Genomic DNA, 24,859 nt, shown 5'->3' with positions numbered 1-24,859 from the left:
AAACAAAGGGTGAGTTAATGGGCAGTGTCAAACATCCTGAGAAACATCTGGTATCATAAAAGTCTTCATTTTCACTTAATGAATAATTGATCCACCTTTCTTTGAAGCTAGATTAGCTCACAAGCAGAGGCAGGCAGGATAACGGCATCTCATACCAGGATATGTGGTTTTTCCTCACCTTCTGGTCTCTTTTCTGTCCATTCTATCCTCTGAAAAGACGGAACTGGATCTGAAGTTTGGCCAGGAATACAGCTCAGGGAACAGAAGTTTAGGCTCTTGGGGACAACCACGCAACTTGGGCATTAATTCAGATTATTTAAAATCTAGGACACAGGTGTGTGGAACTTGAGCTCCTATCATCCTCAGGCAGGATGACGGCTGACTGGCAGCACTTCTCCAGATTTGCAAATTTACAGATGGAGGGTAAGACAAAATTCAAAGTTTGGTTATTCCTTTAATAGAGTATTTGCTGACGAATGTAATGTGTAGCAACAAAAAAGTGCACTCTGTAATTTGGTCAAAAAAGGTGTGCATTACAGTTGTTGTCTGCTTAGAATTCCTTCTTTAAGAACAAAAGTATTAGAACAACAAAGCTGCCAGCAATGGAAAAAAACAACAACATTGGGATGCATCTATGCTATAGAATGAATCCACTATAATGGCCTTGGTTCAATGCTATGGAATGACGGGGGCTGTAGTTTTAGAAGGTCTTGAGCCTTCTCTGCCAAAGAATGCTGGTGTTGCACCAAACTACAAATTCCAGGATTGCATATCATTGAGCCATGGGCATTACATTAGAGATTATGCTCCTCAAATGGGAGCTCCAGGTACTCTTAAAGCAGCTTCCCCCTTTCCTTTGGCATAGCACTGTATTACGCAAATCTAATGCACACCCTATTTTTGGAGAGGTAATTTACCTGAGCATTAGATTAGAACAGTGGTTCTCAACCTGTGGACCCCAGTCAGTTTACCAGCTGTTAGGATTTCTGGGAGTTGAAGGCCAAAACATCTGGGGACCCACAGGCTGAGAACCACTGGATTAGAGTAAATAGGGTATATGAACAATCGTGTAGCCTATGTTTTTTATTGAAATAATTTGGGAGTAAGACACTGTAGGCTATTGAATTAGGATCATAAGGGCAAACATCAGACCAAACGTGGGACTACCTGCAAGCAAAGCCAGGCATTTTGCCACTGAGCTGTGGTCCTTCTGCAAAGCCCTTTTCTTGCAGCATGTTTTCCGTCTCCGAGTCTGTGTTTCAAAATCCTCTGCTGCATTGCAGGAGTCTTCAGTGCACTTTCAGTCTGTCCGAGCACATCTTTCTCTCTCTCTCTCTACCGCACACTTTATACCCAGCCAAACAAGGAAGTGTGGCTTTTGTAAACAAATCCATACATTTCTCGTTTGGTCCAAAACATTTTGGGCATATTAGTTTGGGGAACTAGGAAGTGGGAGGTTCAGGAAACCATTTGAGAAGCAAGTGTATTGCACTGAGAAAGCAAACTTTTTAAAAAAGGTATTATTCAAATGTATAGCCTTTTCCCTACTTTACTCAGAGAGGCATCCATGGTTATTCTTCACATGCTCTCTTTCTACAATATCACTATGAGGTAGGCTGGGGAACAAAATCAAGATATTGTCCCCCTGAAATAAGAATTCTTCATCCTGTGAAATTGTCCTGCCATCTCCAAATTTCTAGCATTGTAGTGGATTATGAAATCATAGAGTTGCCATGCATGAAATGCAACCAAAGCACTCCCAACAGATGGCCATGCAGCCTCTGCTTAAAAATCTCCAGAGAAAGAGAACCCACAACACTCGGAGGCACTGCCAAACAACTTACCATCAGGGAGTTCTTTCTAATGTTTAGATGGAATCTCTTTTCTTGCAATTTGAATCATTGCTCCATGTCCAACAACAACAACAACAACAACAACAACAACAACAACAACAACAACAATGTAGCACAACTATGTGGCCCAAATGATTCATTGGAATGTATGCCACAAGTACCATCTCCCAGCAATAAAGAACTCGTGGGATCACAAACCTGCAAAGGTAATGGAAAATGAATATGCAAAAATACTGTGGGATTTCCAAATCCAGACAGACAACCTTTTGGAACACAACACACCAGACCTCATGATTGTGAAAAAGAAAAAAGTTTGGATTATTGATAACGCCATACCAGGTGACAGTTAAATTAATGAAAAACAACAGGAAAAACTCAGCCGTTATCAGGACCTCAAGATTGAACTTCAAAGACTCTGGCAGAAACCAGTACAGTGGTGACTGGCACACTGGGTGCCGTGCCAAAAGATCTCAGCCGGCATTTGGAAACAATAGACATTGTCAAAATTATGATCTGCCAACTGCAAAAGGCCACCTTTCTGGGATCTGCGCACATCATCTGAAAATACATCACACAGTCCTAAACTCTTGGGAAGTGTTCGACTTGTGATTTTGTAATACGAAATCCAGCACATATATCTCGTTTGCTGTGTCATACTATATAATAATAATAATAATAATAATAATAATAATAATAATAATAATAATAATAACTTTATTCTTATATCCCGCCACCATCTCCCAAAGGGACTCGGGATGGCTTACATAGGAACCAAACCCAACATAAACAGAATTATTAAGTAAAAAACATATAACAAATAAACAACATAATTAAAACAATTAAAACCAGAAAAGTAAAAGCATCATAAACATAAATCAATTGACATCAACAACCAGTAGCCAGAAAAGGTGGGCATGTTTAGATTGGAGAGAGCAGGGCAGGGGCTTGTGCAAAACTCAGACTATAGGGAATAAAGTGCTGAGAAAATCAAAATAATCAATTAGGGCTGGGCAGACCTGATTGGGAGCTGAACTGTAATTATTCAAAGGCACATTGGAACATCCAAATTTCCTAGTTTTGAGCAGCGGAAAACAAGCTGCTCAGTATGAGATCCTTTCATATACTTAAATATGGCTATCATGTCCCCTCTCAGCTTTCTCTTCTCCAAGCTAAATAGACCCAGCTGCTTCAGCCGTCCCGCACAGCGCTTGGTTTCCAAACCTTTGATCATTTTGGCTGTCCTTCTCTGGACAACTTCCATCTTGTCCATATCCTTCTTGAAACGTGTGCCCAGAACTGGACACAGGGTTATTCCAGGTAAATTCTGGCCAAAGCAGAATAGAGTACTTCCCTTGACCCTCCCATTGATGCAGCCATTGGCTTTTTTAGCTGCCACATTAATTACACTGTTGAGTCATGTTCAACTTATGGTCTAATAAGACTCTTCGATCCCTTTCCCGTGTACTGCTTTCAACCTAGATGTCACCCATCCTATATCTGTGAATTTTATTTTTATTGCCTAAGTGTAGTACCATACATTTCTTCCTGTTCAAATTAATTTGGTTAGTTTTGGCCCAGTGAATGAGGCACTGAAAATAATTTACATAGAGAAGTTTTTATATTTGTTGTGTTTGCATTCCAATGGTAATTTCGTCTGCACTGTTTCTTTGGAGACTTAAACTGTATTCCAAAATGCTCAGCTGGAGTCGTTAGTTATTGTATTGCTAGGAATCTGAGGACTGAAGAAAAAAATACTGGCATCCATAGTTCTTATTTGGGGAGAATTATAAGTATTGAGGTGCATTAGAGAGAAAATGAATGACCCTCAAAGAATAATCTTATACTCTAAAAAAGAAGGAATGTGGTTGGTTTTGGACGTGGCGTTGGACATGTCAGGAATAAATGTCCTTTAGCCTGAATAGCACCGGAGACGGGTGCAATTTTTTTTTTTAAAGAAAGGAGAATTGCTGATTCACTTTGCTCGGCTTGCGTGCATTACACAGTATCGGACACACTGAATGCCAAATCATGCTCATGACTCAAATTAAACCACCGAGCATAATGAACTGGGCAGAAACTTTGGCAGCCAGCAGTTGATGTGAACAGGCTGCTTCCGCAATGCATCGAAAAGAGCTTGGTAAATATTGACAGGAAGTGAGTCACTGAGATAATAGAGAAACCTTTTGTCCCAGGGCTGCAAAACTATCCCTGGGAATCAAAGCATTATGCACTTGATTGCTTTCTCTTTTGAAGAATAATTTATCTCCTGTTGGATTGGGCTGCACAATTAACATGTCGAACCCTTGACTTGGGATGCATCTGTGCTGTAGAATGAATGTAGTTCGACATCACTTTAACTGCCGTGGAATCCTGGAATTGTAGTTTGGTGAGGCAACAGAATTATTTGGCAGAGAAGGCTCAAGACCTTATAAAACTACAACTTCTATGATTCCATAGCATTGAACCATAGTAGTTAAAAGGGGTTTCACCTGCATTCATCCTGCAGTGTAGATATACTCATGGAGAGACCTGAAAATTTTGCTCTCAGGGTGTATCTACTCTGTTGAATGAATGCAGTTTGACACCACTTTAATTGTCTTGGCTCTATGAAATAATGGAATTTGTAGCTTTTTCAAGACCTTTGGTTATCTCTGCCAAAGGGTGCTAGTACCTCATGAAACTACAAGACCCAGAATTCCATAGCATTGAGCCACAGCAGTTAAAGGGGTGTCAAACTGCATTAATTCCACAGTGTAATGCCTCCAGTGTTGCAATTACTGTATATACTCAAGTATAAGCCTAGTTTATTAGCCCTGTTTTAGGACTGAAAAAGCTCCCCCTCGGCTTATACTCGGGTGAGGGTCCTGGTTACCTTATATTCGTGTTGGCTTATACTCAAGTATATATTGTACATTTATTATTATTGGTATTATTACATTTATTATTTTACTCTATTTTTATTACTATTAATATATTTATTATTTCACTCTGATATTATTATTATTGTTATTACATTTATTACTGCATTTATTATTTTACTGTATTTGTTAGTCTTATTACATTTATTATTTTACTCTATTATTATTAAAAGGATACATAAGCACATTTACATTGAAGAAGATGAGAATGATGATTTAATCAAAGTTGGAAAGCCTTACCTTAAATTACAGTTTTATGTAAATATTCAAAAAAAAATTCACCTTCTGATGCCTCAATTAGTGTAATTTTATTGGTATCTATTTTTATTTCTGAAATTTACCACTCTCGGCTTATACTGGAGTCAATGTTTTCCCAGTTTTTTGTGGTAAAATTAGATGCCTCGGCTTATATTCGGGTCGGCTTCTATTCGAGTATATACGGTATAGTGTGAAAATGACCCTGATCCCAGTGCTACTAAAAGAAGGCTGAAAGATTTGGAAAGTTATGCCCAGTTTTAGATAAATTTTCAGAATTTGCAATCCAGTGGTGCGTGGTCCCAAAGGCAAATAGTCAGCTCCAGAAATATAAGCTTATTAGATTAAATATTTTACTGTCACTGGCAAAGCTTCAGCTGTTTGGCTGGATGGCAGTTCGGTTGACGTCCTCTCTGTTCCCTTTAAATTTGCAGATGAAGTATAATTTAGGTGGATATTTGGTTCCTAACTCATTGCAGTGGAAGGCTCTTTTAGACAGTCTCTTGTGCTTTTGTCCTTCTTCCTTTTCCTCCTCCGCTTCTTCCTATGTTTAACCCTGTTATTAAACTGTTTTTACATAGTGCTTTCCAAACGGAATTGTTTATTTTCTTTTAAAATGTTTTTGTATTAATAAGACTTTAACTGTACTTTATTTTTAATTTATTACATGCTGGGTCTCATGCTGAGATAAACGCAGGATATAAATAATAAAGTAAAATAATATAGAAAAAATGGGCCAAGGGCTCCTTCATTTATTTGACTTCAAATTTGCTATTTACCTTTTGTAAGTTTCAATAGTACTGCTTTTTAAGCATGAGCTGTTTGAGATCTTGATCCTGAAGTGAAAAAAGCAGAGTATATGTTATTGTTTATTTTTATTTATCATGTTAGAAGTGAATTGAGAACTGCATACTGCAAGTCGCTTCTGGTGTGAGAGAATTGGCCGTCTACAAAGACGTTGTCCAGGGGATGCCCAGATGTGTTACCATCTGGCGGGGAGGCTTGTCTCATGTCCCCCATTATATCAATATAATATAATATAATATAATATAATAGCACAGAAGCCGTCCAGGGGATGCCCAGATGTGTTACCATCCGGCAGGGAGGCTTCTCTCATGTCCCCCATTATAATAATATAATATAATATAATATAATATAATATAATATAATATAATATAATATAATATAATATAATAGCACAGAAGCTGAGAAACCAGCAAAAATGGTATCATGTTGGAGGGGACATTGTCTCCTAAATTAAAAATTCTAGGAAGGTGATACTCAGCCTCAAACCTGAAGTTTGTCCCAACCCATGTATTAACTCTTATGACTTTTGCTTGCTTCTTTAGACATTAATCAGTCGGGTATTTCAGACTGATCTTACCTGCTCAAGATAAAAGTTTATTTTATAGGTTTGCTAGATCAGGAGCATGCTGGAGAAGTAGTTTACCATGATTACCATAGGTGATGCTGGCTGTGAGATTCTAGGAGTTGTAGTCAAAATAAAAAAGTAAGTTTCCCACAATTTGATCCTGAATAGTAACACTATCTTCTGCAATACAGTTGGCTCTTCACATTTATGAATTTGATTCTTCGTGGATTAGATTATATGTTCTCTCTGTGAATCTCTAGGTCCTCTGGGACAACTCTGTGGCCAATTTCTAACAGAAGCTGACCATAGGGTCATGCCAAAGAATCTGGAGGTTTCTAAAAAGAACACTTCTCTAGGAATCTCTAGTTTCTCCAATGTGACACTATGGCTAGCCTCTGCAAGAAGTTGATCATAGAACCAGATATCAGATATTAGGACCAGGCTAGCATAGCGGGTTAAACCACCAGCTGTAGAAGAACCTGCCAACCGACAGGTTGCCAGTTCAAGTCCAGGCTGAGGTGCTCCTACCATCAGCCCAACTTCTGCTACTTAGCAGTTCGAAAACAACAATGTAAGTAGATAAATAGGTACCGCTTTGGCAGGGAGGTAAAAGGCACCCTGAAAAACATGCTGGCAAAAATCTGACCAGGAAAGGCGTCCATGGACAAGCAATTTGGCGTAGAAAATTAAACAACTTCATGGCTGAGTTGAGCAGAGCTGGATGCCAGAGATGAAAATGCCAGAGATGTTGAATTGCCTCTGTTTATGTACTGTCTGTCTCTGTCAATTGTATAATGGCGTCGAATGTTTGCCATATATGTACTTGTAATATGCTCTGAGTGCCCTTGGAGAGATAGAGCAGAATATAAATCAGGTATATTATTGTATGACACAGCAAACAAGATCGATATGCTGGATTTCGTATCACAAAATCACAAGTCGAACACTTCCCAAGTGTCTGTGTGATGTATTTTCGGATGATGCGTGCAGATCCCAGTAGGGTGGCCTTTTGCAGTTGGCAGATCGTAATTTTGTCAATGTCTATGGTTTCCAAATGCCGGCTGAGATCTTTTGGCACGGCACCCAGTGTGCCCATCACCACTGGGACCACCTGCACTGGTTTCTGCCAGAGTCTCTGAAGTTCAATCTTGAGGTTATTATTATTATTATTATTGGTAAAAATATTAGCATTTTTATTAATTGTTTCCACACATTTGTTGGGTTCCTGCATTCTTAACTGTAAAGGTGGAGAGTCTACTATATTTGGCTTCACCTGTCCTTAAATGGGGAAATTACTTACCTGAAAAATTCATTAGTGGAGGCTAGTGAATTAGGAAATGTTATCTCATGGTTAATCTTTTTTCTGGGTGGAGCTGGTGGCACTTGCTGCCATGGCGCAGGTGTGGCAACAGAGGAGCAGCCTGAAAGCTCAAATGGGGAAACAATGTGAAAGATGAGATAATCTACCAGGAATTTGTTGGGCTCTTGAGGGTGTCATGACCTTCATGACCGGTGAAGTGTTATGAAGTTCACCCTCTTTATTGGTGAAATGAATCTCTCTCATGGTCTTCTTTCCTACTTTAATATTAGAAGAACCCAGTGAGCCAAGACAGAGCTCATCCAATGTGAGTCGTGGTCAAGAGGGGAATTGGACTTGGCTTCCCATATCTTGAGCGCTCCACTGGCTACACCATATTTTCTATGTCACTACATTTGTTCTCTGACTTGCCCACTAATTCCAAGCCAAGTGAGTGGGTTTGCTTTTGCTTTTCTCCGAAGATCATATAGTAGGCTTCCACAGCTGAGCAAAGATTTGAACTTTGGGACCACCTATCCACTTTAAGTCCAGATGTTGCCTCCTGCAGAATTTTGGAGTTTGTAGTTTAGTGAGGCCCATGACCTCTCTGGCTGAGCAGTTTAAAGGCCCCTCCCTGAACTAAGCTCCAGAAATCTTCAGGAGGCAGCACCTGGATTTAAAGTGGACAGAAGCTCTAGTGTGATTAAGTAGATGGTCTCCATAGCCACAAGATGCACCTACACTGTAAAATCAATGCAGTTTGACACGACTTTAACTGTCATGACTCAATGCTATGGAAACCTGGGATCTGTAGTTTTACAACGTCATTAACCTTCTCTTTTGAAGAGTGTTGGTGCCTTACCAATTACAAATCCCACGATTCCACAGAAAGCAAAGGCAGCACTATTTCAGCCACCGATGTTTGGAGTATTTATGATTTTGGAATTCCAGATAATTTATTTACAGTATTTATATTCCGCCCTTCTCACCCCGAAGGGGATTCAGGGTAGATCACATTACATATAGGGCAAACATTCAATGCCCATATACACATAGAACCGAGACAGAGACAGACACAGAGGCAATTTAACCTTCTCTTGAGGGGATGTTCAATTCTGGCCACAGGGGGGAGCAGCTGTTTCATCCTCCACTGTGACGGCACTTCCTCATTCCAATGTTGTAAATTAGTTAAATTTGCCTCCCCACTTTATAAGTGGTACCTTATTTCCTACTTGATAGATGCAACTATCTTTTGGGTTGCTAGGTCAGCAACGAGCAGGGGCTATTTTTTATTTTATTTTTTAATTGACGGGTGCTCACCCACCACGGGCTGGCCTCGAACTCATGACCTCATGGTCAGAGTGATTTATTGCAGCAGGCTGCTCACCAGCCTGCGCCACAGCCCGGAGGGAGATAAGGGAGGCTCAACCTGTACAACAAAACGTTCTTCATATTTTTAATGTGTAACATCATTTTTATCATGTGCCTTTAAGTCATTTCTGAATTATGGCAACTTTAAGACAAAACTGTCATGGCTTTTTCTTGCCACAGGCAAAGGAGTAGACAAGTTTTCACATTCTCATTGGTGGTCTACATTTTATGATTGTATGATTATCCTGTTTTGTAAAATTCCCATCTTTCTTTGGCCACTGTCACAGAATTTTCTCGGCAAGATTTGTTCAGAAGAGGTTTGCCATTACATTCCTCTGAGGCTGAGAGAGCGTGACTTTCCCAAGACCACTCAACAGGGTTTCATTGCCAAGTGAGGACTTGAACCGTGGTCTTGCAGAGCTGTAGCCTCACACTCAATCACTACCATAGTAAGGGTATGCATAGACCTAGTGTTGCCATGGTATGCATTTTCTAATGGGGCCATTCATAAATTCTAAAGCTTCTTAGCACAGATAAACTCAGGCTAATTCTTTTCTCCATACATAAAAAATACACTGCTCTGAATAAAGGATTCTGTTAAGTATAGATTTATTACTCCAGTTCGCTTGCATCTTTGTCCCTCTGCATTTTGACCCTCTGAAACAGATTCTTAGGCCCATTTTACATTGCCATATAATTCTGTTCAAAGCACATAATCCACATTATCTTCTTTGAACTGGATTAGTCTGCACTGCCATATTATCCAGTTCAAAGCATATAATCTGGATTTTATATGGCAGTGTAGAAGGGACCTGGGAGGTGACAAGACAGACTTTCAAAAATATCCAAAGGGATGCCATGTAGAAGATAGAAGAATGTTTTTCTGCTGCTCCAGAAACAAGGGCCGCATCTACACTGTAGAAATAATGCAGTTTAACCCATTTTAACTACAATTGTTCAATGGTATAGAACAGGGTTGTTCTATTAGAGATGGCTAAACACTGTGTTAGGATTCCCAGTGGCTTAGTGTGTTAAAGAGCTGAGCTGCTGAACTTGCAGACCGAAAGGTCCCAGGTTCAAACCCCAGGAGTGGCGGGAGCGGCCGCTGTTAGCTCCAGCTCCTGCCAACCTAGCAGTTCGAGAACATGCCAATGTGAGTAGATCAATAGGTACCGCTCCGGCGGGAAGGTAACAGCGCTCCATGCAGTCATGCTGGCCACATGACCTTGGAGGTGTCTACGGACAATGCCGGCTCTTCGGCTTAGAAATGGAGATGAGCACCAACCCCCAGAGTCAGACATGACTGGACTTAACGTCAGGGGAAAACCTTTACCTAACCAAACACTGTGTTCAATTACAACTCCTATTATTCCATCTCATTGAGCCATGGTAGTTAAAGTGGGGTCAAGATGAATTAATTCTACAGTATAGATGCATCCTAGAACACAAAGCAATGGATTCAAATGATAGAAAAAGAGATTTCACTAAACATTAGTAAGAACTTCTTTACTGTTAAGAGCTGTTTGAGAGTGGACTGGATTGTCTTGGACGGTGGTGAACTCTCCTTAGAGAAGGGTCGTCTATAGTGGCAATTCCTCATCTCAGATCAAGATGATTATGATGCTATGCAATTCTTGGACAGAGTTTTCCTGCATGGCGGCGGGTTGGACTGGATGGCCCATATGGTCTCTTCCAGCTCTATCAATCTATGATTCATAGAATCATAACACCAGAATTGAAAAGGACCATAATGGTCATCTAGTTCAGAGACGGTCTGCTCAAAGGTGTTCTTGGTAGTGTCATAGACTCATAGTCATGTAACTCAAGAGTTGGAATAGACCACAAGGGCTATACAGGAATATACTGGCCTTTCCTATTTCCCTTAAGGGCCCAACAGTCCACCGATGGGCTCTAGGAAGGAGATACACAACACACTAGAGCAGTGATGGCCAACCTATGACACGCGTGTCAGCACTGACACGCCTAGCCATTTTTGCTGACACGCTGCTGCATGCAGATTGATTGGATGACTATGTCTTTTGTGGCCAAATTTGGTGTATATATAGTTTCTATTATTATTCTATTATTATTGTAGTATATTATCGTATTATTACTATTATATTCGGCTAGCTGCCACCTTGGAAGGGTTTAGGAAAAGCCTGAAAACTTGGTTGTTCACACAGGCTTTTGAATAAGTACCACCCTCTTGAATGTTAAATTCTTGTACAAATGGTTATCCTTGATCGGTTGCATCCGCATGGGTAATTTCTGTAATAGCCTCAGGGTTCAACTCACTTTTGGGTTCTCCACCATGTTCTGATAGCACTTTTAACTTCCTCCATGTTTACAAGTTTCACTTAGTGCACTTTGATCATCCCATCCTTATGTTTTATTGCTGCGTTTTAACTTTGTCTTATTAATGGTTTGATTTTAATCGTATGTTTTAATTTTCATTCGTGTGTTTTCGGTATTTGATGTTTTATGTATGTATACTTGTTTTGCATTTGTAAGCCGCCCTGAGTCCCTGCGGGGAGATAGAGGCGGGGTACAAGAATAAAATTATTATTATTATTATTATTATTATTATTATTATTATTATATTATTATTATATTATTCATTGCTCATGACTACATTGAAACTAGAATAGAGAGAAATCAGCATGGAAACTGCAAGAGGTACCATAGATTGTTGTACATGGAAATAATGATAGTAAATAGTTTTTGATTTATTGAATACAATTATATATTACAATTATATATTTTTGTTATTTAAACTATACATATTGCAAAATTATGGGTTTTTTTCTCGAAGTGACACACCACCCAAGTCATGCTAGGGTTTTTGGTGAATTTTGACACACCAAGCGCAAAAGGTTGCCCATCACTGCACTAGAGAGAAGATGGTGGGCCACTGTACTTTGGACCATCCAACTGTGCAACTGCTCTGCATGGTACAATTTAATGTTCTATCCCTACTAAATCTTTCCATAAATTTTAGTGTGTAATCTTCTGAGTTTGTTCTTTATTGACCATTTCCTGGTACAAGGAGACTCATTTATTTTTATTGCGAGAACATGTTGTAAGAGATTGCCGTTTATTTCCAAGGGAACTCACTGCAAAGGAAAAGATGTTCTGGCATCCATGGAGACAGCAGGTTCATGTTTACATTTCATTACAAACCAATGGGCCATGCTCACTGCCCAGGATGTTGGTAAGATAAGACTAGGTTTCCCCTTGACATTAAGTCTAGTCAGGTTGGTGCTCATCTCCATTTCTAAGCCCAATAGCCGGTGTTGTCCATAGACACCTCCTAGGTCACGTGGCAGGCATGACTGCATGGAGCGCTGTTACCTTCTCGCCTGAGGTACCTATTGATCTACTCACATTCACATGTTTTCAAACTGCTAGATTGGCAGAAGCTGGGGCTAACGACAGGAGCTCACCCCTCTCCACAGATTCAACACTTATAACAGAAATTATTTCCTTAGTGGTTTATTGGGAAGTGGCTACTTAGGGCCTATTCACAAAATTGTAGTGTTATTATTCCACTTCACCAGATATAAGGTGCACCTACACTGTAGAAATAAGGCAACTTGATGCAATTTTAACTGCCATGGATCAATGCTATGGAATCCTGGTAGTAGTGGTTTTACAAGGCTTTTAACCTTTTCTGCCAAAGCGTGCTGGTTCTTCACCAAACTACAAATTCCAAGATTTCGCTGTATTGAGCCATAGTAGCTGAAGCGGTGTCAAAGTATAGATGCACTCCTAGTGGTGACATGAATAGGAATTACTGTATTTCTTCTATTCTACCACATCATCGATGCTAAAATGCACACCAATTTCAGTACCACCAAGAAACGCTTTATTTATATACCATATATACTCGAGTATAAGCCGACCCAAATATAAGCCGAGGCACATAATTTTATCACAAAAAACTGGGATAACTTATTGACCCGAGTATAAGCTGAGGGTGGGAAATGCAGCAGTTACGGGTAAATTTCAAAATAAAAATAGATACCAATAAAATTTCATTAATCGAGGCATCAGTAGGTTAAATGTTTTTGAATATTTACCGTATTTCAAAGAAAAGCAATAAACTAGCTCTATAAGTGGAAAAGTAGGGGCAACAAAAAACAATATGGTATCAACAATAACCTAATAATAATAATAATAATAAAACTTCATTTGAATCCCACCCTATCTCCCCATGGGGACTCAGGCCAGCTTCCAACGTAGTAACAGGCAAACATTCAATGCTTATATAAACAATGCAGAGCTAGATATAGATCTATAATTATAGATACTAATTTCACATATGCATTTCCCCCTGAAACGTTTGCAAATCCCTTCTCTGTGTGTATGTGCATTTCCCCTACAATATTTGCAAGCCATATATATATATATATATATATATATATATATATATATATATTCATATCTATCTAGACATGTCTATATATATTTGTGTGTTCATTTCCACCCTGTAATATTTCCAAACCCTATATATAGGTAGGTAAGAATACATTCATATCTATCTAGACATCTCTCTTTATATAGATATTTGCAGAGACTTGCAAACATAGGAGGGTACATTCATATATAAAAATAATGTATATGTGTGGCTACAGATACACAGGTACATGGATCTATATGTATAAAGGATTTGCAAAGACCTGCAAACATATGAGGGGAAATTCATATATAAAATTAATGTATATAGATAGATACACATATAAAGGTACATAGAGATTGCAAAAGCTTGCAAGGGGTTAATGCCTATAGGAGAGTTTAACAAATGTTTCAGGGGAAAATACTTTCATAAGATTAATGAATATATATTTTTCTTCTTCCTGACTTGCAAGGGTGTCTCTCTTTTCCAAACATTCCCTTGATTAAGAGTGAGGGAGACTTTGCAAAAGTAAACACACTGATAAGGGAGGAGAAGAGAGAAATAGATCACATATTGCAAGCAATAGCCTGCAGGATCCATTGCCGGTCTTGACCTTGGCCCAATTATAAGCTGAGGGAGGCTTTTTCAGCTCATAAATAAGGGCTGAAAAACTCTTATCTTCAAGTATATACAGTACTAAAAGGCACTCATGTTTATGATGCATCCCATTTTGAGAAATGTTTACGTAGGGAAAAATTGCATCTTAAAACAGATAATCAATTTAGCACTTGCCCCCAATTATTGACCTAATAAATAAGAGCCAATATTTGACCCCCATTTGGTTCAGATCAGAGGTCCCTTGAGCACTTTTTCTATGGTCTTGCATTGGTCATTTAATAATCTCACCCTGCAATATGAACTTCACAACTGTGCCAATAAACAATGACACCTTACGGTAATTATTGCCTGATACCACCAGATCATTGGTGCAATGAGTTAAACCAGTGGTTCTCAACCGATGGGTCCCCAGGTGTTTTGGCCTACAACTCCCAGAAATCCCAGCCAGTTTACCAGCTGTTAGGATTTCTGGGAGTTGAAGACCAAAGCATCTGGGGACCCACAGATTGAAAACAACTGGACTGCCAACGGAAAGATTGGCAGTTCGAATCCAAGGAGCGGGGTGAGCTCCCGTCTGTCAGCTCCAGCTCCCCATGCGGGGACATGAAAGAAGCCCCCCACAGGATGGTAAAGCATCAAACATCCAGGCATCCCCTGGGCAACGTCCTTGCAGACAGCCAATTCCCTAGCACCAGAAGCAACTTGCAGTTTCTCAAGTCGCTCTGACATGAGAAAAAGAAACCCACCAGATCCCTTTCATTATTTTTGCAGGCAGTCGCTAGAAAGCAGTAGATTTGCGTGTAGAGAAATATCAGACCTTGAAAGTATTTAAGCTGCAGAAATATGCTTATCAGGATCTTCCATTACTCTAGTATTAAGCATTTTCCAGGCTGTAAATGTATGAGATTGCATTAATCCCTCTCTTGTAAACTTGTTAAAACACATGTAAGTGCCCTGATAAGGCATAGGTTGCTCAATGATGACTCAAGACCACCCTCTAGTGTATTTTTATATTAATGCAACAGTATTCTTCAACAAGATTATCAACCCACTATCCAATAATAAGTCTAGTAAATACCCTAAAACAGGCATGGGCAAACTTGGTTCCTCCCTCCAGGTGTTTTGGACTTCAACTCCCACAATTCCTAACAGCAGCTGGAACAGAAGCTGAAGTCCCAAACAACTAGAGGGAGAGCCCAAGTTTGCCCATGCTTTCCCTAAACTTTTCCTTAATATAGATTTTCTTTTCCTAAAGGAGCTATTTCTAGGTCGAGGTGAGATGAGATTTTCCCTTACTCGGAAAATGGAATAAATAGCATTTAGCCTACTTGCTTCTAGCAAAGCAGAGCAGAAGGTGAATCCTGGAGTGAATGAGGAAGATAAACAAACAAACACTCTGAAGAATCTTGGCAAGTTGTACGAACAAATCAATTAAGTATTCTAAATTGTGGCAAGCAGGTCTTCTAGCTGAGTTGGAGACATGCATGCAACCCTGTCTTTTTGCCTGGGGCTGAGCTCTCCTGGCCTTCGAAACTGCAGAATCTGCATCCACATATCCCATCTAAAATCATAGTTAGAACATAACATAAAGGCCATACCTCACAACCTCTGAGGATGCCTGCCATAGATGTGGGCGAAACGTCAGGAGAGAATACTTCTGGAACATGGCCACACAGCCCGAAAGACATACAACAACACCAACATAAAGGCCATCCAATCCAGCCCCTTGCCATGCAGGAACACTCATTTAAAACACCCAACATGAAGATGACTGTTGAAAAGTGGAGATTCAGGGCCAGATTCTCAGATCTGGGAATCATAGGCTCAGGACATAAAGTAACAGGTTTCCAGCATAGGAAGGTATTCATTTTCCTGCTGCATCTGAAAGATGACTGACAGTTTCTTGAGAAACCAAGGAAAAACCCTCAGTGAGCACATCAGCAACATTTACACAACATGAACAACCAGACTGGTTTGTATCATAGCAAAACACAGCAGAAAGAATTACGGAGAACTGTTCCATTGGCTGGATTGTTAAAAAGGAGACCTCTGAATGCCAGGAAAGTTTGTCTTTGGACTCCCAGAACTAAGGGTTGGGTTTATTGTCATGTTCAAAGGCAAACTGTTTCATGCCCTAGGGCAGTGGCTCATAACCTGTGGGTCCCCAGATGTTTTGGCCTACAACTCTCAGAAATTCCAGTTTATCAGCTGTTAGGATTTCTGGGAGTTGAAGGCCAAAACATCTGGGGACCCACAGGATGAGAACCACTGTTCTAGGAGTTGCAATTGTACACAGGTGAGTTCTGTATTGCCATGCAGAAGGGGCACCTGTATTGGCAGGGTTGCACATTGTACTGAGAACTCTGTAGAACACAGATCCAATCAAATGATTTTTTGCAGGCTATTTTTAGATTTGTTTTCTCTTTCATCACATACAAATGCAAAGGGCATGAAAAATAGTTTCATGTACCAATATGCACCTTCAAACTGACTCACGGGAACACTCTTAGGCTGTAACTTGCCCAAGATCACCCACACAGCCATATATCCCAGAATATAAAGGCAGAAAATCCCACAATATCCGCTTTGAACTGGGTTATCTGAGTCCACACTGCCATATATTCCAGTTCAAAGCAGAAAATATGGGATTTTATTCAGCTGTGTGGAAGGGGCCCCAGTGACTTTCTACAGCTGAACCCTGGTCTCCTGGAGTCTTAAGTGCTACACTCTTAATCATTGCATCACACTGAGTTTCACAAATGATTGGTATAAATATACATTTATAACTGAAATGTGCAAGTATATATAAACCCACCTCACCTACAAAACAGGCAAAAATGTATATGATTATGTTATGGTTGAGCCTCATGGCTCTACTACTGGGAGACGTGGGCGTAAGACTCCTCGAGAGTCAGATACTCTCGAGGAGCGAGAAAGAAAGCGGCTGCGAGATATCTTTGCAGAACCATCTGACGAGGATTCTTTTGAGGGGTTTACTGAGAGAATGGAGGAAGAGGTGGTTAGCTCGGAAGAAGATGATATGGAATGGACTCGGGTAAGGGAGGATTTGGGTGCCACTGGCAATGATACTATGGAAGACGATTGGGGACCTTCAGGATTAGACCCGTGGACAAGCTGGAGGGATGGGACGGGATCCACAGCTGGGGATGCTGTGGGGCGTAGTCAGAGGTGTTCCAGTTCTGATGAGGAAAGTGATGAGGAAACGCCCGGGCTAAGGAGAACAGCTGATAGCGATGAGGACTTGTAACTGGCATAAAATGGGGTTTGGGAGCAATAGCAAATTGCGTTGGGCAAGGTAATCTGGACAAACGCTTGGGATCTGTGTGGGAAGTTTTCCTGAAGACGGGTGTGATTCGTTTGCTGACTACGTAAGTTATCCTGGACATTGGGCTCAGACGGCGGGAGGAATTGTGTGGGGTTTTGTTGTGCAACCTCTGCTTAATCTTAATAGCTTTGACCTTCCGTCGTCTTCTTGACGGACGCCATCTGCTACTCTGGATTTACGGACTGAACTGACTACGGCCTCGGATTCTCCTACCTGTGTCTGTCGTTGGAACTGGTGAACTACAAACGTCTGCATCTGCCTTACGACCTTCGGAACGAACTGGGACTACGCTGACTGCTTCAACCCTCGTCTGCTGTGTTTGTATTGGGAACTTGCCTGCTGTGTGGAGGAGTAACCTCTAAGTTACTCAAACATAGTTTTTGGCAGCAGAGAAGCATCTGCTGCCAATTAGTTGCATTCTTTTGAACCTTTTGTTCACCAGCTTCTGTTTGTTTAATTCCAGGCTGAAGCAAGCTGTTTTGATTTAGTCCGAATTAAACTCCGGTTTAATTCGGTTTATCTTTTGAACGTTTTTCTTGTCTCTTTTTACTTTTAAGGCCAGTGTTTGCCTAGCCCTTGTCTTTTACGGGCATTTTTGGTTCTGTAACTCCAATAAACTCTGTTATCTTTTATCTTGTGGCGTTCTGTCTTTGACAGATTAAGTACATTTCTTATAAGCCATTAATATGTTAAAATATTGACTGGGCCTTGCATTAGTACTTAAGCACACTTGACTAAAGGCAAATCTACACTGGCTGGTGAATCTGGAGCTGCTACAGGGCATAAATGCTCCAGACTGGTCCCAGAAGCATCAGCCCATGGTGGGGGTGTCAGAGTCTATATGGGCCTGCCAGGTCTAGGCAATGCGAGGGTTGAATGAAAAGTAATGCTTCCACCTTCGTAACTCCTCAACAGATGGCAGTATTGGAATGCGGCAGGTACTGGCTTGTTCAGTAGACTCTCCTCTACAGTTACATTTAGCAGGAAGCCTTAGCATTGAATGGTTGTGTTGTTAAAGTGCAAAGTATGGAACCCTGCGCAGTCAATGTGACTTAAGCAACATGCAGTCATTGAATTCTTGATAACAGAAGGTGTCACCCCAAAATAGATTCATCAGAGAATGCAAGCTGCTTATGGTGATTGTGTTGATCTGAGTACTGTGCGTTGTTGGGCAAGTAAGTTTAAAGATGTTGAAGTGGGAACATCTGACTTGCATGACAAACAAAGAGTTGGACGTCCTATGACAGCAACCACCAAGTTTCACAAGCAAAAGTTTGACAGATTGATTCAGGACAATCGTTGCATCACTCAGAGAAATTTCAAGCATAATCGACATTTCACAAGAATGTGTGGGTCACATTATTGCTTTGCTTGGCTATCGGAAGATCTGTGCATGATGGGTACCCAGGATACTGACACCTGAAATGAAAGGACACAGACTTGAAATTTGCCAGGAACTCCTCTCGTGTTACGAGAATGAAGGTAACGCCTTTCTCCTTTGGGGTGACCCCTTCTGCTATCAAGAATTCAGTGACCACACGTTGCTTAAGGACTGTCCGTGGTGCCATCGAGGCTCCCACACAGTTGCAGAGCTCCATGTGAGGTCCTGGCTATCATGGACACTGCATGCTGATATTGACAGAGGTGCTCACACAACTGGGAAGAAGGTGGGAGTCAATCTTCTCACCTTCTGTGGCTGGCAGGCAGTTGTGATGTCAGCGACATGGGTATATTGACATTCCCATTTCCCTGTGTTGATGAGTGCAGGGAGAAGGAGATGGAAGTGCTACCCCACAAGGACTTCAGACATCCAGACTGAACCCAATCCCACTGTCCACACTGCCCTGAAGCTGCAGGGTTACTCCAGAGTTTCAGGCAAACTGTGAAGCATCCCTAACTTTTTGTAATGTGGGGCTACACTGGATTAGGTTTACTCTGCTATACTTACCAGAAGTAGAGACGTGGAGACCGCCAGTAGCAAACTTTGGATGAGTCCAGGCTATAAATGCCCATGCAGATAAGGCCTCAGAGATCTATCACACTACGTTGTGATAGCACTATATTCCATTATAACTTCCATGACAACATCATACAAAATCATGGGATTTGCAGTTTAAGAGAATTGCATTTTGCTAGAGAGCTCTTAGGCCTCACTACAATTCCACAGATCATGCCATGGAATATGGTGCTATAGCAGTACAGTGTAATCATGTCTCAAATAACTCTTCCTGGTCTGACCACATCAAATTTGATGGAAACATCATTCAGCCACACTTTGACCACTGGCAAAATGAACCCTTTTTTCCTGCAATTCTGCTGCCCTTTAAAGTAGATTGTGAGGGATGAAGGAGTTACAGCAGTAGCAATACTGTCATATTGTGAACTCCAGAGCAGTTCAGAATACAAAACATTTATGGTTGAATAAATCTAGATAACTGTTCCATACTCATGATTGCTACTAAATCCCAGTTTTGATATTATTACTGTGGTCATAAATTCTCTCTTAATACTATACTAGACATCAGTTGCATGGAGAGAAAAGGCCCATTCTGCTAATGATCAGGTGTGAGTGAATGCCATTCCCATTAGATTTAGGGTGTGTGTCAGTCTAATTAGATTAGATTACAGTCATTTATGATATTTCTCAAATAATGGCAGCTCCATATACAGTAGACATTTATTTAAATGATGTGATAACATTTGTTTGTCTTTTGTATAGCTGGCCTCCTGGGGTATTTTTGCTTCAGCAGGAAACTGGAATGTGATTTGCTTCTTAACACTGCCTTCCCATATCTTTCTCTCTTTGTCTGATGTGTTTTCTGATGGCATTTCCAAACTGTACAGCTTGCCATGAGCTGTTATCTGTTCCAGGTTGGTGTCACTCTTTGTTCCATCACTTTCCTCCCGTAAAACGGAGATCCAGCACACAAGGTTTAAGAAATGGGTCATGCTCAACATATACTCTTCCGCTATCTGTCAGGGCTTATCCGCCTCTCCGGCGCTGTCTTGTGCCAAAATCTGGAGCATCTTGCCAGTAATATTCTGAGTGAACTTGATCACAAAAACAAAACTTCTTTGAAATCCAGGGTGTGTCTATCACCCAGATAACATCAGTGTGCAAATTTCCAGAAGACTGATTTATAAGTCTTGAATAACATTTTGTGCCCATGCGTTGACTTTTCAGATCTCCATGACATTGAAAACCATGTTTGAATTACAGTATGACCTCTGTATCCGTGTCACTGATCTCCGTGGTTTTGTTTATCCATAGCTGACAAAATATGTTATTTCTAGGCATTTTCTAAATCCTCCACCATGACTCTATAATATTCTTGGGGCAGAGGCTCTTTATTTCAATGCCGTTCGTTATTATCTTTGGCTTCATGTATCCACACAGTTGTGGAATGTATCTCCCATGGATACAGCAGGTCATACTATACTTCTGAACCTTCTGAATTATTTATGGATCAGCAGTTGATTAGAAACCTGAAAAATAGCTCCTGTAACAATTCTGTGAATGAGAAAGAGTCTTTCAGACACTGAAAACAGTGGCTGGAATCCTGTTGGTATCATAGGCACATGTACCACAAGTTCCTTTACAGATAGTTTCGGACTTTATATGATAGATGTGTTCATTTCACAGTTGTACGAGCAGAGTTCTATAAGAGGAAACATTTCACTTGCAGTTGTGCATGCTTGGATTGTATGTACCGTATATACTCGAGTATAAGCCGACCCAAATATAAGCCGAGGCACCTAATTTTACCACAAAAAACTCCAGTATAAGCCAAGAGTGGTAAATTTCAGAAATAAAAATAGATACCAATAAAATTACATGAATTGAGGCATCAGTAGGTTAAATGTTTTTTGAATATTTACATAAAGCTCAAATTTAAGATAAGACTGTCCAACTCTGATTATTCTCATCTTCTTCAATGTAAATGTGCTTATGTATCCTTTTAATAATAATAGAGTAAAATAATACATGTAACAACAACAATAATAATAAATAGAGTAAAATAATACATGTACTAATAAACAGAGTAAAATAATAAATGTATTAATAATAATAAAAAATAGAGTAAACTAAATGTAATAGTAACAACAACAATAGAGAAAAAATAAATGTGATAATACCAATAATAATAGAGAAAAATAATAAATGTACCATATATTCTCGAGTATAAGCTGACCCAAATATAAGCCAACCAGGACCTTCACCTGAGTATAAGCCAAGGGGGACTTTTTCAGTCTTAAAAAAAGGGCTGAAAAACTAGGCTTATACTCGAGTATATACAGTAACTATTGGTGAATGCCTCTGAACTATTGGTGAATGCCTTTAATCAAAACTATTAATTGTGATCATGTAATGTCTGTATGTGGAATTATGCATTAGTTGTGCTACCATACGTCCTTGTGTTGAACTGCAGTCTTTTGCAACTGAACCAAGGCACCAAATGTGCATTACATTTCAGGAACAATGTGCATCTACAGTGGAGTCTCACTTATCCAACATAAATGGGCCAGCAGAACGTTGGATAAGCGAATATGTTGGATAATAAGGAGGGATTAAGGAAAAGCCTATTAAACATCAAATTAAGTTATGATTTTACAAATTAAGCACTAAAATATAATGTTTAACAACAAATTTGACAGAAAAAGTAGTTCAATACGCAATAATGCTATGTAGTAATTACTGTATTTACGAATTTAGCACCAAAATATCACGATGTATTGAAAACATTGACTACAAAAATGCGTTGGATAATCCAGAACGTTGGATAAGCGAGTGTTGGATAAGTGAGATTCTACTGTATATGCAATGTATAACGGACCTCTAAGTCCAATGTGTCTGTCTGTCCACGTGTAATGTATATTCATGCACAATGGCACTACAGGCATAACCTTGAACTGAACAAAACCATTTTGGATCAGATAAATATATCCAACTGCTTATGTAGGGGAACTTATGCATATGTAAGTTACCCATAGGATTTTGGCCGTCATCACTGAAGCTAGCCAAAAACAGTGCCCATTCTGAGTAAAGATATTGATTAAACCCTTGTGCTGGCAGGACTGATGACTTGAAGGTTGGGTTGTTGTTGGTTCGAATCCAACCTGTGGAGAGCGTGAATGAGTTCCCTCTATCAGTTCCAGCTCCATCCGGGGACATGAGAGACGCCTCCTACAAGGATGGCAAAAACATCAAAACATCAGGGCATCCTCTGGGCAACGTCCTTGCAGGCGGCCAATTTCTCACACCAGAAGCGACTTGCAGTTTCTCAAGTCGCTCCTGACAGGAAAAAAACCCTCGATGGACAACTGTTACCACTTTCTTCAGTTGCTCACATATTGTGGAATGACCTGCTGGAGGTTCTTTGTTAGTTGAATATAATTTCCGAGATTCAAACAGCTGTAAAGATTAGTCTCTTCTGTAGGCGTATCCTGTTTATTTTTAAAATCAAGAAATTTGAAAGTATTCATTTATTGTTTTTACAGGGTGAATATCCCTCATCAGAAATGCTTGGGAGTAATTTGTGGATTGTGGATGATTGATGGAAGTTCTTATGTATGCCCGTGACCCAGAAACACCCTGAAGAATGGTGCACCACTTAGCTTTGCAGAACAAAGTAACACAGGAGCTTTTACCAAACCCAAGAGATCAACAGAGCAATGATATTTACAATAGTCTCTCTGACTGCTTACAGAAATCAGCAGTTATAGGCAATCCTTCCTTTGCCCGTGAATCTGCTTCATTGAAGATCAGCAGCAAACAAGGCCTCAGAAATAGTCAGGTCCTTCTGAGTGCAGAGCCATCTTCTTTTCAGCCAGTACTCAGAAGACTCACTCTCTCTCACACACACACACACACTGAGAAACCTGTTCAAACTGGTTCTCCAGCAGCAGGATAGCAACAGTTACAAACCAATTCCCCAGGTCCTTGCAAACTCAGCCAATCGGCTTTATGCATTTGATTTTCCAGTTAACACACATATAGTATCTTTGCATACCATGACACTTTGGATTTTAGAACGCCCGTATTTGCTTATATATACATAATGATATATAATGAGATATCTTGGAGACGGGACCAAATTCTAAACACGTAATTCAAATTTGTTTTTTGCATATAAAATATATTTTAACATAATTTTAAAAATAATTTTGTGCATGAAACAAAATTTGTGTACTGTCTTAGACACCCATGTGGATATTTTCAGATTGAGAAGGAGATAAGGGATGCTTAACCTATAGTGTGCTTTGGTTCTATATGCTCTTTCAAGTGGTATTATATTCCTCATTTGTTTTTCCTCCCTCAATACATAGGGAGAAGCAGCTAAGAAATAAATGTTTTTATGGTCAGCTGATGTTTTGTTGGGTAATTATGTGTAATTGAGCCTTGCACATTTGCAAATGTTCAGTATTATGTTTACAACCATGGCATGATGTCCACAGTCACCCCCTGCCCTTGTCTTAATAGCCATCAGCTGGGCTGACCAAGGAAGGTCTGTTCTTCTCTCATGTCCCCACATGGGGCGCTGGAGCTGACAGAGGGAGCTCACCCACTCTCCCTGGATTCAAAACACCGACCTGTCAGTCAACAGTTCTGCCAGCACAAGCTTGCCGGCACCTATTGCACCACCGGGGACTCCAGCTCAATAATGATACGTAGTTAAGCATGCTTAACTACGGGTGCATCTACACTGTAAGATTAATGCAGTTTGACACCACTTTAATTGCTAGGGCTAAATGCTATGGAATCCTGGCAGTTGTAGTTTGGTAAGTACGAACCTTGTTTGGCAGAGAAGGCTCAAGGTCTTGTAAAACTACAACTTCTCTGATTCCATAGAACCAAGCCATAGCAGTTAAGTGGTGTCAAACTACATTATTTCTACAGTATACATGCAAACTTGATCTATGATGTGAGTTCTCAGCCCTTTTAAAAGGAGAATGAGGAGGAAGTGGAGGAGGGAAGGAGAAAGAAAAGGAGAAGGAAGAACTACTGCTGCCTCTTGGTAAACAGGTGCCAAACGTAGAAGTATTTGCCTATTATTTTGCATTGTGACCATTATGAGGAAGGGCTGTCACTCATGGAGAGAACAGGTGTTTTGCATGAGAAGGTCCCCAGGTGAATTCCTGGCATCTCCACTTGGAAGGATTTGAAGATCAAATGCTGGGAGAGAACCACTCACCCAGCTGCAAATCACTCACTCCGAGTTTGGCAAAGTTACCCAGGTATACTTGTTGGGGAATGATGGAAATTGTAGTCCTAAAAAACAAATCACACAAGATATGATAGCACATTCTTGTGCTCAGAAAATAGTATGTGGATCCAGGAGATAAAAAAAGAAACGGGTAAGGCTAAATGAAGGAGGACACAGCTTGGAGCCTGGAGCTTGGAAAAAACATTTTCAGAGGAAATACCCCCTCCT

General features: G+C 40.2%; 1 protein-coding gene and 1 long non-coding RNA gene across 2 annotated transcripts in view; one reads left to right on the top strand and one right to left on the bottom strand.

Moving 5' to 3' along the window:
- The window catches only part of LOC134295586 (uncharacterized), a 252,270-nt gene that overhangs the window by 80,909 nt on the left and 146,502 nt on the right, over positions 1 to 24,859 (bottom strand). The window lies entirely within an intron of this gene.
- Positions 16,954 to 18,058, top strand: LOC134295584 (uncharacterized). Its single transcript, XR_010002215.1, has 2 exons — positions 16,954 to 17,469; positions 17,553 to 18,058. It is a non-coding gene; the product is annotated as an uncharacterized LOC134295584 (long non-coding RNA).

The sequence above is a fragment of the Anolis carolinensis genome, chromosome 1 (genome assembly GCF_035594765.1).
Source record: "Anolis carolinensis isolate JA03-04 chromosome 1, rAnoCar3.1.pri, whole genome shotgun sequence".
Lineage (NCBI taxonomy): Eukaryota > Metazoa > Chordata > Lepidosauria > Squamata > Dactyloidae > Anolis > Anolis carolinensis.
This window is presented reverse-complemented; position numbering and strand designations above follow the sequence as displayed.